The sequence below is a fragment of the Heterodontus francisci genome, chromosome 3 (assembly GCF_036365525.1).
Source record: "Heterodontus francisci isolate sHetFra1 chromosome 3, sHetFra1.hap1, whole genome shotgun sequence".
In the NCBI taxonomy this organism is placed as follows: Eukaryota; Metazoa; Chordata; class Chondrichthyes; order Heterodontiformes; family Heterodontidae; genus Heterodontus; species Heterodontus francisci.
Window position 1 is genome coordinate 76907127 of NC_090373.1, and position 13859 is coordinate 76920985.

Sequence of the window (13859 nt, forward strand, 5' to 3'; positions counted from 1 at the left end):
AATCAAAATATATGATTCTGATTGCAGTGGGAGCAACAGTCAATTCAGTCCTGTCACTCCACAAATTGCATAACATATCACTTTAAACTTTCCAATTCAAAGAAAGCCACAGTCGAGTTGAACAATCTATTAACCCCCCCGAATGAGGCGAATCAAATCAGGTACCTTGAGATATCAACAAATTAACTGTTTATTAGAGAAAACTAAAAAAATCTTTAACACTACTAAGATAAAACAATATTTAAAAACATTATAACAATAAAGTTCTTGCAGATTTATGATTCCCGATGAACAGTCCTCTGATTCAAAGTCCACTCGCAATTTTCTGGGGTCTGATGAGGTAAGGAAAACAGTTCTTCATTGATAGGCCATTCAGTTCAATATTTGAAATTTCAAACTTTTCTTGTTTCCAGCAATGACTACAGCAGATCAACAATTCGCAACCATTTTCAAAAGAATCAATCTGGCTTAACTTTTAGAATTTTGAGAGGTAAAAAAAAATCAGTGTAAATTCACTTCCTTCAGTTCAAATTAATCAAGAGATCTCTTGTATTTCCTTCAGTACATGCTGGCCCAACTGTGTCTGTGTCTAGCTCTTAACTGTCTCTGCAAAAGCCAGTTTTTCAACTAGTTTCAAAGTTAAACTGCAACATTGTATACCCTGTTCTTGGTCTCTGAATGGCTGTATCCGGGGCAACCAAGATGCACTTTCCTCGTTAACTCCTGAAGCTTGCTGCCTTAAAGCAGTACTGATCCTTTTCTGTCTTAAAGACACACTGCATATTTCCTGAAAAAAAATAACAGGATCATGATAATCTGTATTTCAACTCCATCTACCCTCAAAAATAATAGGGGTGAAATTTGACCATAGTGACAGTGCAGGATGGGTGATAATGAATTGGCTGCCCATTTTATGATCTGCCTGATATTCTTTTTCATTAAAGTCCATTTTGCCATCACCTGTTTTTCACAATGCCATTATGAATTTATACCTCCATGTGTCACCAATGTTCCATGATACCACCCATCTTAGCGTATGTATGTGGACTGCTTGAAACTAAGGGCTGGATTTTACGTCGGACGGATGGGAGCTAGCCACCGACATAAAAGTCAGTGGCAAACCTGCTTCCACCCGGCTCGGCGATCCATCCCGTATTTTACAGGTCCCTGGGCTTCAATTGTTCCGAGGTGGGACTTTCACCTGCTTGAGGGAGGAGGTCCCACCTCTTTGAGCTGCCGGCCAATCATTGGACCGGCAGCTTTTAGTCCCAGCAGCGCCACCGGGAGCGGTGGCCACTGCTGGGACTGCAGCCCTGCAGAGGACATGGAGCCAGGAGTTCAGGTAAGTTAGGGAGGAGCGACTAACATGATAGAATTCTTTATTAAGGTGGAGAGTGAAGTAGTTGAATCTGAAACCAGGGTCCTGACTCTAAATAAAGGAAACTACGAAGGTATGAGGCATGAGTTGGCTATGGTAGATTGGGGAACTTTACTAAAAGGGTTGATGGTGGATTGGCAATGGATAATATTTAAAGAACGTGTGTATGAATTACAATAATTATTCATTCCTATCTGGCGCAAAAATAAAACCGGAAAGGTGGCTCAACCTTGGCTTACAAAAGAAATTAGGGAAAGTATTAGATCCAAAGAGGAGGCATATAAAATTGCCAGAATAGCAGCAAGTCTGAGGATTGGGAGCAGTTTAGAATTCAGCAAAGGAGGACAAAGAGGTTGATAAAGCAGGGGTAAAATAGAGTATGAGAGTAAACTTGCCAGGAACATAAAAACTGACTGTAGAAGCTTCTATAAATATGTGAAGAGAAAAAGATTATTGAAGACAAATGTAGGTCCCTTACAGTCAGAAACGGAAGAAATTATAATGGGGAACAAAGAAATGGCAGAACAATTAAACCCATACTTTGGTTCTGTTTTCACAAAGGAGGACACAAATAACCTCCCAGAAATGTTAGGGAACCAAGGGTCTAATGAGAGGGAGGAACTGAAGGAAATCAGTATTCGTAAAAAAAATAGTGCTAGGGAAATTAATGTGGTTAAAAGCTGACAAATCTCAAGGGCCTGATAATCTACATCCCAGACTAAAGGAAGTGACCCTGTAAATAGTGGATACATTGGTGGTCATCTTCCAAAATTCTATAGACTCTGGAGCAGTTCCTACAGATTGGAGTGTGGCAAATGTAACCCCACTATTTAAAACAGGAGGGAGAGAAAAACAGGGAATTACAGACCAGTTAGCTTTACATCAGTAGTGGGGAAAATGTTAGAGTCTATCATAAAGGATGTGATAGCAGAACACCTGGAAAGCATAAACAGGATTGGACAAAGTCAGCATGGGTTTACGAAAGGCAAATCATGCTTAATCAATCTACTGGAGTTTTTTGAGGATGTAACTAGTAGAATAGATAAGTGGATGTGGTGTATTTGGATTTTGATAAGGTCCCATATAAGAGGTTAGTGTGCAAAATTAAAGCACATGGGATTAGGGATAATATACTGGCATGGATTGAGAATTGGTTGACAGACAGGAAACAGAGAGTAGGAATAAACAGGTCTTTTTCCAGGTGGTAGGCAGTGACTAGTGGGGTATCGCAGGGATCAGTTCTTGGGCCCCAGATATTCACAATATATATTAATGACTTGGGTGAGGGAACTAGATGTAACATTTACAAGTTTGCAGACGATACAAAGCTGGTGGTGGGGGGGTGGGTGGGAATGTGAGCTGTGAGGAGGATGCAAACAGGCTCCAAAGTGATTTGGGCAAGTTGAGACAGTGGGCAAATGCATGGCAGGTGCAGTATTACGTGGATAAATGTGGAGGAATGGGATGGACCGGATTGCTCTACAGAGAGCCAGCATGGACTCAATGGGCCGAATGGACTACTTCTGTGCCATAGTGACTATGACTTCAGTCCGAAAAAAATTGTTTCTGTCACCTAGCCAATTTCGTATCCGTGCTGCCATTAACCTTTTACTCCATGGGCTCGAATTTTGCTCAAATCACATTCAGATCCTGGCTTACTAAAAGTAGCAGAATTAGCCACCAAACAGAACATGAAAAATATTTGAGAGGGGCTGATGACGAGGGAATGCATGAAACTCTGCTTTTCAGTACGTATAACATTTCACCTGGAAGAAAGAACTGGGCGTGTTGCATGTGGAAAGAAAATTAAAGGCATAAAGAAGAATATGTACAAAGAAGGACTGTAGATGAACTTTTTAAACATTTAAGTGATGAGCAATTTTATTGATGAAATGAACCATATATTTTGAGATGAGCTTTCTGTGCTGCCAATATTGCCTTAAATTATCTGAGCAACAAAGTACTCAAAGCTTTTCTGAATCTTTGGAATTATCCTAAGTGCACATCAATTATACAAGATGTAACTCTCTGAGGTGTACTGGCTTTACTATCCTGCAGTAAGTAAGGAAATGGAGGAAGGTCTGGATTCAGTATTGTGAGCAGGAAAACATCTGATGTAGAGATTTAACGTGCTTTTAATATTTTTTTCCTTTTTAAGAATGCGGCTATATTTACTTACCGACCATAGGACTGATTCCCTAATTGGGTACTCCTGGATGAGGATCAGCGCTCACAGAGAATTCATTGGAAAAATCAGGGACCCTGATATTTATGGGGAGATGGGGAGGGAGCAGGGGAGTGCAGTTATGAGGGTGAGAGTGAATTTAATGGCAGGACCTCATTATCTTTTTTTTATTCCATTTCCTGCCTGGCAAGCAGCTTGATTGACAGCTTGGCCAGCTGCCAGGCAGGAAAACCAATAATAGAAAGCTCTATCTATGGGAAGGTGGTCATAGGATAATAAAATGGGCTTTATTAGTACAAATGACACCCTTCTGCAGTAGAAATTCCCAACACTTGGCCTAGAATCTAGGGCTTAGATCTAACTATGTCGAAGATGTTCAGGGATGTTAATTGTTATCCCACTTTGTGCCCATTGAAACCATCCAAGTTGTGAGTGGACCCCACCACCAGCTGCAACAAGAGCTGGATGGTTTGTTATTGCTGTCCAAGCTGATACGGCTGTCAGTCCCTCCAGCAGGAACAGGAGGAGCACCAGACACTTGGGTCTGGCCCGCGTGATTCTGTATGCACCGGTTTGAATCCAGCTTGAACTTCAACTTATCACCGGCGACCACAACCATTTGACTACCTCATAAAAAGCTGAAAATGTATTTTAATCCTTCTTCCTCCTATCAATAATGTTCTTTCTATTGTTTTTTTATATTTTTCATATGTGGGTCTCAAAAAGATTTAAATTATTGTGACTTGTTTTTGGTGTGGTCATTCGCTGGTTGCCAATAAAAACAAAGATAGGCACACTCTTATTGTGGCTTAGTGGGGGTAGGGTTTGGCATTTGGAGTATGGCAGAGAGGAGGGAGGTGAAGATCACGGCTTAGAGTGGGGGTCGGTTAGCCAGTAGAGGCATCAATCAGCAGAAGGTTGATCAAGCGGCCTGATGGAAGCACTCCTGCTCCTTCTGGCTCACAAGGAGTGCTTTAAAAAGCATTTAGCTGCTTGATCCGGCTGCTCCTCTCTCCATTGAACTACTGGGTTTTCCAAGTCTTGGGTAACCCAGGCAGCCAGCATTAAATTTAATTTAGGCTCCCAACTGCACCATGTAAAAATGGTGACAGGCACATATGCAGTGGGTTGGTGTCGCTTTACAGGACTTTTACATTTCAACTCATCCCTACCCCGACACTCTCCAATCCATCATTGCCCGCCCCCCCCCCATGAATTCTAAGCCCCTGATTTTCTCTCTAATTGGGGAATTGGCCCTTATGTTTTATTATTCGAAATGTCATACATTTCTCATGACTGTCAAATAATCTTTTTATAGGGGATGATTTTCATTTTGACCACAATTCAGCTTTTAATGTTTTTCTTTTCAGGTGGATGGTGGCTTCCTGGGGGAGCCAAGGTGGGTCCCGATCCATTTTGGTTCAAGGTCCTCCTCATTTTAATGAATTATCTTAGAGTGTCAGGGAAAACCTGTTGAAATAGAGTGAAAGAGAGAAAAATAGACAGATGCACAGACAAAGACACTATTGTGGGTATCTTTGGATCTGCTGGGAACTTACGATGAGATCCAAAGTCCTAGCTGTTGGTGTGCCCTCCCCTGCACATACTGATAACCCCCTGCATGCTTCCATTCATCCTCTAACACATGCCCCCTGATATCTTCTGACTTCTCCAGAGCACTGAACACCAACTGAGAAAGAACATTAAAAGCAGAAATATTGGGGGGAATTTTAACTTTCTTAACCCGCCTGGAGCCAGGGGTGTGATAATGCACGGGAAACCTGGAAGTCAAGGAACCCCCGCACGCTGTGGAGTTTTAACTCCATAGAGTGTGTGTGGCATCATCGACAAGTTCTCTGCCTGGAAACCAGTCTGATTGATGTGGGAGGGATTATGACCCCAAAGCGGGGGCGGGGGTGGGGGGGGGGGGTGCGCGGTCTGATCCGAGATTCTGGAAGGGGGAGTCTGATTGCAGGGTCAACAAATGGGAGGAGCAGGCTCAGAGGCCTGGGGGGGCGCAGGTGTTTGTATGTGGAATCAAAGGCCTCGTGGAGGAAGCTGATGGGAGATTGGAAGGGCTACATGTGATCCCAGGAGGTTGACCAGGCAGACACTCCAGATCCAGCAGGTAAGCGGAAAGGCACTTACCTCCTGATTGAGCAGTCCTTCGCCTCTATTTAGCTAACAGGTTTCCCAAGGACCTAGGAAACATGGCTGACCAGAGTTAAATTTCAAATGGAGAATCAAATGAGACACACAGCCTCATTATCATATTTAAAGTGCCAACCCGCCTCCTCAGAGTGGGTTGGTCACTCACCCCACCCCCCTGACCCGACTCCAGTAAAAACCTGAAGCGGATGGGTTGTAGGTTAGTTGGGGTTGTGATTTCGACTTTGAACACTTTAACTGCTCCCCCACCCAACCAAAATCCACCTATTTGTGGGGTTAAAACTCCCCCCATTGTTAGTGTGTTGGTGAAATGGATCAGTGCTTTCTGAACCAAGATTTGCAAACTGTAAATAATATTGAAGTGCTGAAGTTGTGAATGCTGACATAGAGGTGTCAATAACTCCCCCTATTTGGCAGCCACTTCCTGCCAAGTACCCGGCCCTTTAGTTGGGAAGTTCACAAGTAGTACGTTGATGTAGGCTGGCTGTTAAAATTGGTTGAGCCTGCCTGTTTCTGCTCCTGGATGGGTAGGTAACTCAGTTTGTCGTGTTCTCTGGAAGTTAAAATAGAGCCCTCTCATATTGTTACATAATGGCTGACCAGTGAATTCCCATGGTCATCAGGTGGCCATTACACATACTAATGCTGTAACCACATGTATTGCTACAACCCAACATCTCAATTATGGCATTACTTTATTTCTTCCTCATCGATAAAGCAAAATATCATTCTGAGGCTCATGAATTAATTGACTGGCAAACCAACTGTAGAATTAGTAGCATATTTACTCCTCTTGACTTGAGAGAGGAGAATCACGACTACCCATTAACTCACAAGGTGACAGAAGGCCTTTGTTATGCTGGGCAGGGATGGAAACTATTAAACTTGATGATGCATGGACTAATGCAATGTAGGCTGAGTGGAAGACTTTATACAGCACCCATTCAGAATAATTGCAACACAGGAGGCAAATATCGCAGTGATAAAAGCTTGTACACATGAGCCAAGCAAATCAAGCTAATTAACGTACTAATCTAAACACATTAGTAATCTAACTAAACACATGAGAGAAGCCAAGACTTTTGTAATGCCACTTGCAGATAATGGTCTGAGGGATATGTTACAAACCTATGCAGTCATGGCTTTCTTCCTGACACTCAATGATAAACCCTTGCAGAATTTTTAAACTGGATTCAAATTCACAAACTGCCATGTTGGGAGTTGAACTCACTTTCTCTAGATTATCAGTCTAGTAGCTGCCCTGCTAGACTTGCTGCCCTCCCAATCAACAAGCTGCCTATAAGGAACATGGTCCACTTTGGCAGCTTGCTGATTTAATTTAAATTAGATCCATCTGTAAAAATGGCATGAGCCTCACTCTGATTCCTTTGGGTGGCACATGTCCCATCCATCATCCACCCAATTTACACTCAAGATGAAAACCAACCCCAATAACTTCCTGCTCTGTACTGTGCATGTCCCTGTTTGGTTTAAATAAATCATCTGTTAGTTTAGAATCTGAATCTTTGGCTGATAAAATGTATGCTCAGTCTGCTATTCAAAGGAGACTAGAATCATGTAGTGACTCATGATGTATTATGCCAAGTTAGGGTACAGCATACAGGTTTTTTGATCTCTTTGTCACATATTTACCTAGATATTGAGCAGGAAAAGGCACACTCGAGAGCATAGAAGATACGGGGGTCTGCTTATTAGAGTGGCCACTGTTGCTGAACCTGAGTGAAGTATCTAGTATAAAAACTCAATAACATGACTGTATTAATGACTTACTACCAATGCACTGTTTATGCTAATTTGGGGAAGCTGGGTGTGATTGTGGTAGATTCTCAATTTTCCAGCTTAAAAATGTTACAGGGATAGGAACCATAAGGACAATCCTTAATGCTAAATTGATCAATAATTAATTTGCTTTACAAAATATCTCCCCATCAGACTAGCTGGGGCCATGTTCTTAGCAAGACAGGACTCCAGCCATATTAAATCACGGTAATTTGGTTGCTTGGAATGCTGTTGCAAAAATTGTACTTACCCTGGATTCTTCTCTCCCTATTGGGCATGTTGCTACTTATTGAAAACTTAAAAATTACTTCCTGCCAGAAGCTATGCATGGCAATGCACTAATGGAGTTCAGAAATTTTCTTCTAGAAAATTTGTTTTTTTGCCAGTTCCTTTGCCTACTTATTTCAATGGATTGAATTTCACCTGATTGAATGAGAATTGAAGTAGATGTGGAGAAATTACTTTGAAGATCAAAATCAAATGTACTGGGGATTTGAATAGATTTGTCTAATATGCCCTAGAACTCATCACTGTTCCACACTTTGTGTTCCTGTATGTCCCAATGCACATAGAGGGCAGGATTTTGCATTTTGGATCAGGATTTTGGGGGTTAAATGCAGGTCTCAACCTTGCACTGTGTCAGAAACAGCCACCCAACATCGATTTTGCCTGAATTGGCCAATTAGTGGCTAATTAGTGGCTGCGCTTGCCATCCAATTAAGGACAGTGGGTGGGCTGTCGAAGCTTGATGGCCAATAGGAAACCACCAACATTGAAGGAGCTGCAGTCTGCCATTGCAGGTAAGGGAGTGAAATAGGCCCCCACCAACCTGAGGTGCCCTTTCAGTACTTTAAAACTTTTGAAAATTGGCCACAGTTCCAGGGCCATCATTTTGGAGGGGGAGGGGCCCTCAAAGACATCATGGAGTGCTGGCCTCCTGGTCTGCTGCCAGGAGGTCACTTCCAGGAAACCTCCATGCTGCCGACACCATGGGAGACCTGTAGGCTGACTGGAGGCCGGCAGGTGGACTGTAAAATTCCAGTCTGGCTCTTAATTGGCCTTTTAATGAATTTAACTTGCTATCCACTGCTTGGGAGCAGGATGGTGCTAGTAAACTGGCACGCCAACCAGTGGTGCAAAATTATGTGCCCGCCCACGCACCTCCGTTTCCGCCCCCCTATATCAGGGCAAAAATCCCGTCCTGAGTGTTTGTAATCTGACTGATGCATTGGCACCAGCAGTGAGTTGGAGGCTGCAATAAAAGAGCAATTAGCAGAAGGTACAAGCAAGCTGATTGGAAACAGAACTGCAGAAGTAGGGTATGAAAAAAGAAAATATATAAAAGCAAAATACTATGAATGCTGGAAATCTGAAATGAAAACAGAAAGTGCTGGAAATACTCAGCAGGGCTGGCAGCATCTGTGGAGAGAGAAACAGAGTTAACATTTCGAGTTGGTTATGACTCTACTTCTGCAGCCCCTTCACTTAAGGGCATCAATTGGCCTGGGGCAGGAAGAGCCGCCACATATTGTCTGTGGCGGCAAGACCTCGTGGTGGCCCCCCCGCTGCTGTTTTAATATGTTAATTAATGTAAATGAATGCATTAGTGACTTACCTGTTCCCGCTGGCTGTCCCACTCCGAGATTGCGGTTGGTGGCCATCACTTCCGCGCCGTCTGATCTCCGACCAGTGCTGTAAGGCAGAACACTGGTGGGGAGGGGGGAGCAGATAAGTTCCTCAGTGCAGGACGAGAGTGGGGGAATTGGGGTCAAACTATTTTCAATGGTATGGGGGTGATGGGAAGTGGTAAAGGTTAAAGTTTGTGAACTTTGCGGGGGGAGGTCAAGTGCACAAGGTAAGTATTTTGTGGGGGGGAGAGGGCAAAGAATGAAGTGTTTGGTCATTTGTGCTGTGGGAGAGGGGATTGAAACTTTTATTAAATTTTTTTTCAATCAAGTGTAAGTCTCTAATCCTTTAAAAAATTAAATTAAATGTAAGGGCTGGAGGCCCTTTAAAAATGGTGCTGGTGCCTGCGTAGTGGTGCTGGACACCTGTGCCGGGGACGGAGCGCCGGCCCCTTTCCATCACTGGGTGATTGGGGCCGTCTGTCCTGTCCACGTAAATGAGCCACCTCGGCTAATATCGTGGCAGCTCCGTGGAGTTAAACCCTATGGGCTGAATTTTATTTGGGCGCCAGCGCCCTTTAAACTCAGCGGAGTGCCCACATTCAGCGGCCATCGCAGTGCCCCCGCGATATTTTGCACGAGGTCTCATTTAAATAGTGGGGGCAGAGTGCCCACCCCCGATGACGTGTAGCGGCAGCGTGCACGTCCCCGGCAATGGCATCTGGCGCCATCGCGTAAGCGCAAGCACCATTTTTAAACGGCTTTAAGCCCTTAGAATTACTTCAAATTTTTAAATGGGCAGCAGTATGAAATTTTTATTAAACAATCAAAAATATGTGGATGGTCCTTCCCCAACCCCCCCAATGGTCATTTCAATGCCTGAAATGACCAACACATTCCTTTTTCCCTAGCTGAACTTTACCCCCCCTAAACTTATAACATTTGGCCTATAACTCCTTCTCACCATTCCCACATCCAATAAAAATTGATTTCCCCATTCCTTCATCCTGAGATTTTTATTACTCCCACCCCCACCACCCCAACCCAATTCTCACCTCCGAACCCAATGCGGATTCCGAAGGCAAGCGAAGGCCGAACGGAGGCCATAAAAGCAACATGGGATGGCAAGTAATTTAATTTGAATATAATTACTTTCGATTTAAATATACAGATGAAGGGCCTGCCGCCAGGTGACGGTGGCGGGGGCGGGGGCGGGGGGGAGGCTGTACTGAGGTCTCCCCACTGCCAGTAATATGCGGCGGGCCCTTCTCGATGTTGTGGATCAAGGCGCGCCTCTCCCCACAACATTTTACTGACCCCTGTGCCGCAACCCTTGGCATCGAGGGTCCAGTAAAATTCAGCCCTATGTCTCCTTTGCTCAGCCCATTTCCTAACCAGGTTAATAACTTGCCTTCAGTTCCAAGAGGGACTTTATCAAATGCCTTCTGGAATTCCATATAAATAACATTCATAGAAATTCCCCTGTCCACTACTTCAGCCACCTCTTCAAAAAATTCAATCACGTTCGCAAGACATAACCAGGCATGGCCTACCCTTTACAAATCTTTGCTGGCTGTCTGATCAGTTGAAAATTTTCAAGATCTTAAGTCACTCGATCCTTAACTCTAGTAATTTTCCAATAACACATTAACTGGTCTATAATTCCCTGGCTTCTCTCTCTTACCTTTCTTAAATAGTGAAGTGACATGCACAATTTTCCAATCTAAAGGAACAGTTTCTGAATCGACAGAACTTTGGATGATTATAGTTAGGGCACCAGCAATGTTCTTACTTCCTTTAAAAACATGGGCTGCAAACCATCTGGTCCTGGGGATGTCACTCTTTAGTGCCATTATTCTTTCCATTGCAGCTATTTTGCTCATGTTAATTTTGGTGAGTCCCTGTTCCTGATTCAATATTAGTTTCCATGGGATGTCTGTCATGCTGGCCTCTTCCTAAATACTGTCTCAAAGTAATTATTCATTATTCCTGACATTTCCTTATTTCATTGACAATATCATCATTATTTATTTTCAAGAGGACTACATTGCTCCTGACCACTCACTTCTTCTTATGTAAAAATTTTTGTGTTGATTTCTCAAGCTTCTTTTCATAATTCCTTTTTATAGCTCTTACTATCTGCTTTGCCACCCTTCGCTGTTCTTTGTATGGAACTGAGGGAATTGCTCTTTCAGAGAGTCAGTGCAGACACGATGGGCTGAATGGCCTCCTTCCAATTTGCCCGTATATGTGCTAAATTTTGCATTTTTATATGCTTTTTCTTTTAGTTTTATGTAGTCTTTTACCTCTTTAGTTGTCCATGGCTGTCTTTTTTGGCAAACAGAGCTCTTGCCCTTTAGGCGTACAAACTGGTTCTGTATCACATTAAATCTTTTTCTGAACACCTCTCATTAATCTTCTGTTGTTTTATCCATTAACAGATTTGCCCAGTTTACTGTGGGAAGTCTCTGACTGAATCCATTGAAGTCCAGTTTAGCAATAACCTGCTCAGTGACAGTTTGGGTTCTGCCAGGGCCACTCAGCTCCTGACCTCATTACACCCTTGGTTCAAACATGGACAAACGAGCTGAACTCAAGAGGTGAGGTGAGGATGACTGCCCTTGACATCAAGGCAGCATTTGACCGAGTATGGCATCAAGGAGCCCTAGCAAAACTGGAGTCGATGGGAATCAGGGGGAAAACTCTCTGCTGGCTGGAGTCATACCTAGAGCAAAGGAAGATGGTTGTGGTTGTCGGAGGTCTATCATCTGAGCTCCAGGACATCACTGCAGGAGTTCCTTAGGGTAGTGTCCTAAGCCCAACCATCTTTAGCTGCCTCATCATGACCTTCCTTCAATCATAATGTCAGAAGTGGGGATGTTCGCTGATGATTGCACAATGTTCAACACCATTCGCAGCTCCTCAGATACTGAAGCAGTCTGTGTAGAAATGCAGCAAGACCTGGACAATATCCAGGCTTGGGCTGATAAGTGGCAAGTAACATTTGTGCCACACAAGTGCCAGACAATGATCTGGTTATTAGACAAGCATGTATTAAAGGCAGAGTGGTTTTAATGGGGGATTTTAACTTTCATATCAGTTGGGCTAAGCGAACCAGAACAAGAGAGAATCTAACCATCTCCTCTTGACATTCAATGGCATTGTGATCACTGAATCCCCCACTCTGGTTACCATTGACCAGAAACTGAACTGGAGGAGCCATATAAATACCGTGGCTACAAGAGCAGGTCAGAGGCTAGGAATCCTGCGGCAAGTAATCACCTTCCTACTCCCCAAAGCGCTGTCCACCATCTACAAAGCACAAGTCAGGAGTGTGATGGTATACTCTCCACTTACCTGGATGGGTGCAGCTCCAACAACACTCAAGAAGCTCAACACCATTCAGGACAAAGCAGCCCGCTTGATTGGCACCCCATCCAAAAACATTCACTGCCTCCACCACCAACGCACAGTGGCAGCAGTGTGTACCATCTACAAGATGCACTGCAGCAACGCACCAAAGCTCCTTAGATAGCACCTTCCAAACCTGCGACCTCTGCCACCTAGAAGGGCAAGGGCAGCAAATGCATAGGAACACCACCGCCTGCAAGTTCCCTTCCAAGTCACACACCATCCTGACTTGAAACTATATCACCGTTCCTTCACTGTCGCTGGGTCAAAATCCTAGAACTCCCTTCCTAACAGCACTGTGAGTGTACTTACCTCTCATGGACTGCAGCGGTTCAAGAAGGCAGCTCAAGGGCAGTTAGGGATGGGCAATAAATGCTGGCCTAGCCAGCGATGCCCACATCCCATGAATGTATATAAAAAAGTCAGCCTCACCTAAATCTCGAATCTTCGTTGTGTTTCACCCTTTCAAACACTACTTTGAACTTAATCATATTCTGATCGCTATTAAATAAATATTCATGCACCATTAGGCTGTTGACTAAAACTGACTCATTACCCATTACTAAATCTAATATGGCATGCCCCCTTGATGGTTCTCGGATGTCTTATTGCTGAAAATTATCCTGGACACATTCAAGAAATTCACTACTTTCTGACATGTTCTAGTCCACTTAGCCCAACTTATATGAAAGTTAAAATCCCCCATTAAAACCACTCTGCCTTTAATACATGCTTGTCTAATAACCAAATGTGTCCATTTTTGTACATCAGTTGTAGAACAGTTCAACAGTTACTTCTGTCCCTCGCTTATGTGTCAGAGTATCTCCAACCCTCACTCCAGCTCAATGAGTCTGAGCCAAAGGGATTTGAAATAGAGCGATGTACTGCAGACGTGTTTGACTGGGACAGTCTTGCTGTTCACAAATTCCCACATATGCAGTCCAGCCACACAACCTGCACTGCAGTATCTTAGCTCAGATTATTTATATTATCTATATCTACTTTTTAGTTTGTTGTAAGTTTTTTTTTCTTTTCCTACTCACTTACTTGCACTAAGCACTAAAGTACTGGACAAAATTTTAATACTCAATGCTTCAAACTTGAGTAAACCACGACACATTATCAGAGGCAAAAAGCAACACTTTCTTCCTCCTCTGCACCACATTTCCACATTCAACAAATTCACAACTTTTACTGTCTGTTTACAATGCAATCCATTTACAGCTACATTGTATGACCATCTGTGCGTCAGTGGATATCGGAAAATGTCACACTGATGCAGTTGTTTGGG

The 13859-nt window shown here is 43.4% G+C and overlaps 1 long non-coding RNA gene across 1 annotated transcript in view; it reads right to left on the reverse strand.

The window, feature by feature from the left end:
* Nucleotides 1–225: 225 nt before the first annotated feature.
* The window catches only part of LOC137352378 (uncharacterized), a 70818-nt gene continuing 57184 nt past the window's right edge, over nucleotides 226–13859 (reverse strand). Inside the window, exon 3 of the long non-coding RNA XR_010969694.1 lies at nucleotides 226–787. This is a non-coding gene — a long non-coding RNA (uncharacterized lncRNA). The remainder of the gene's footprint in view (nucleotides 788–13859) is intronic.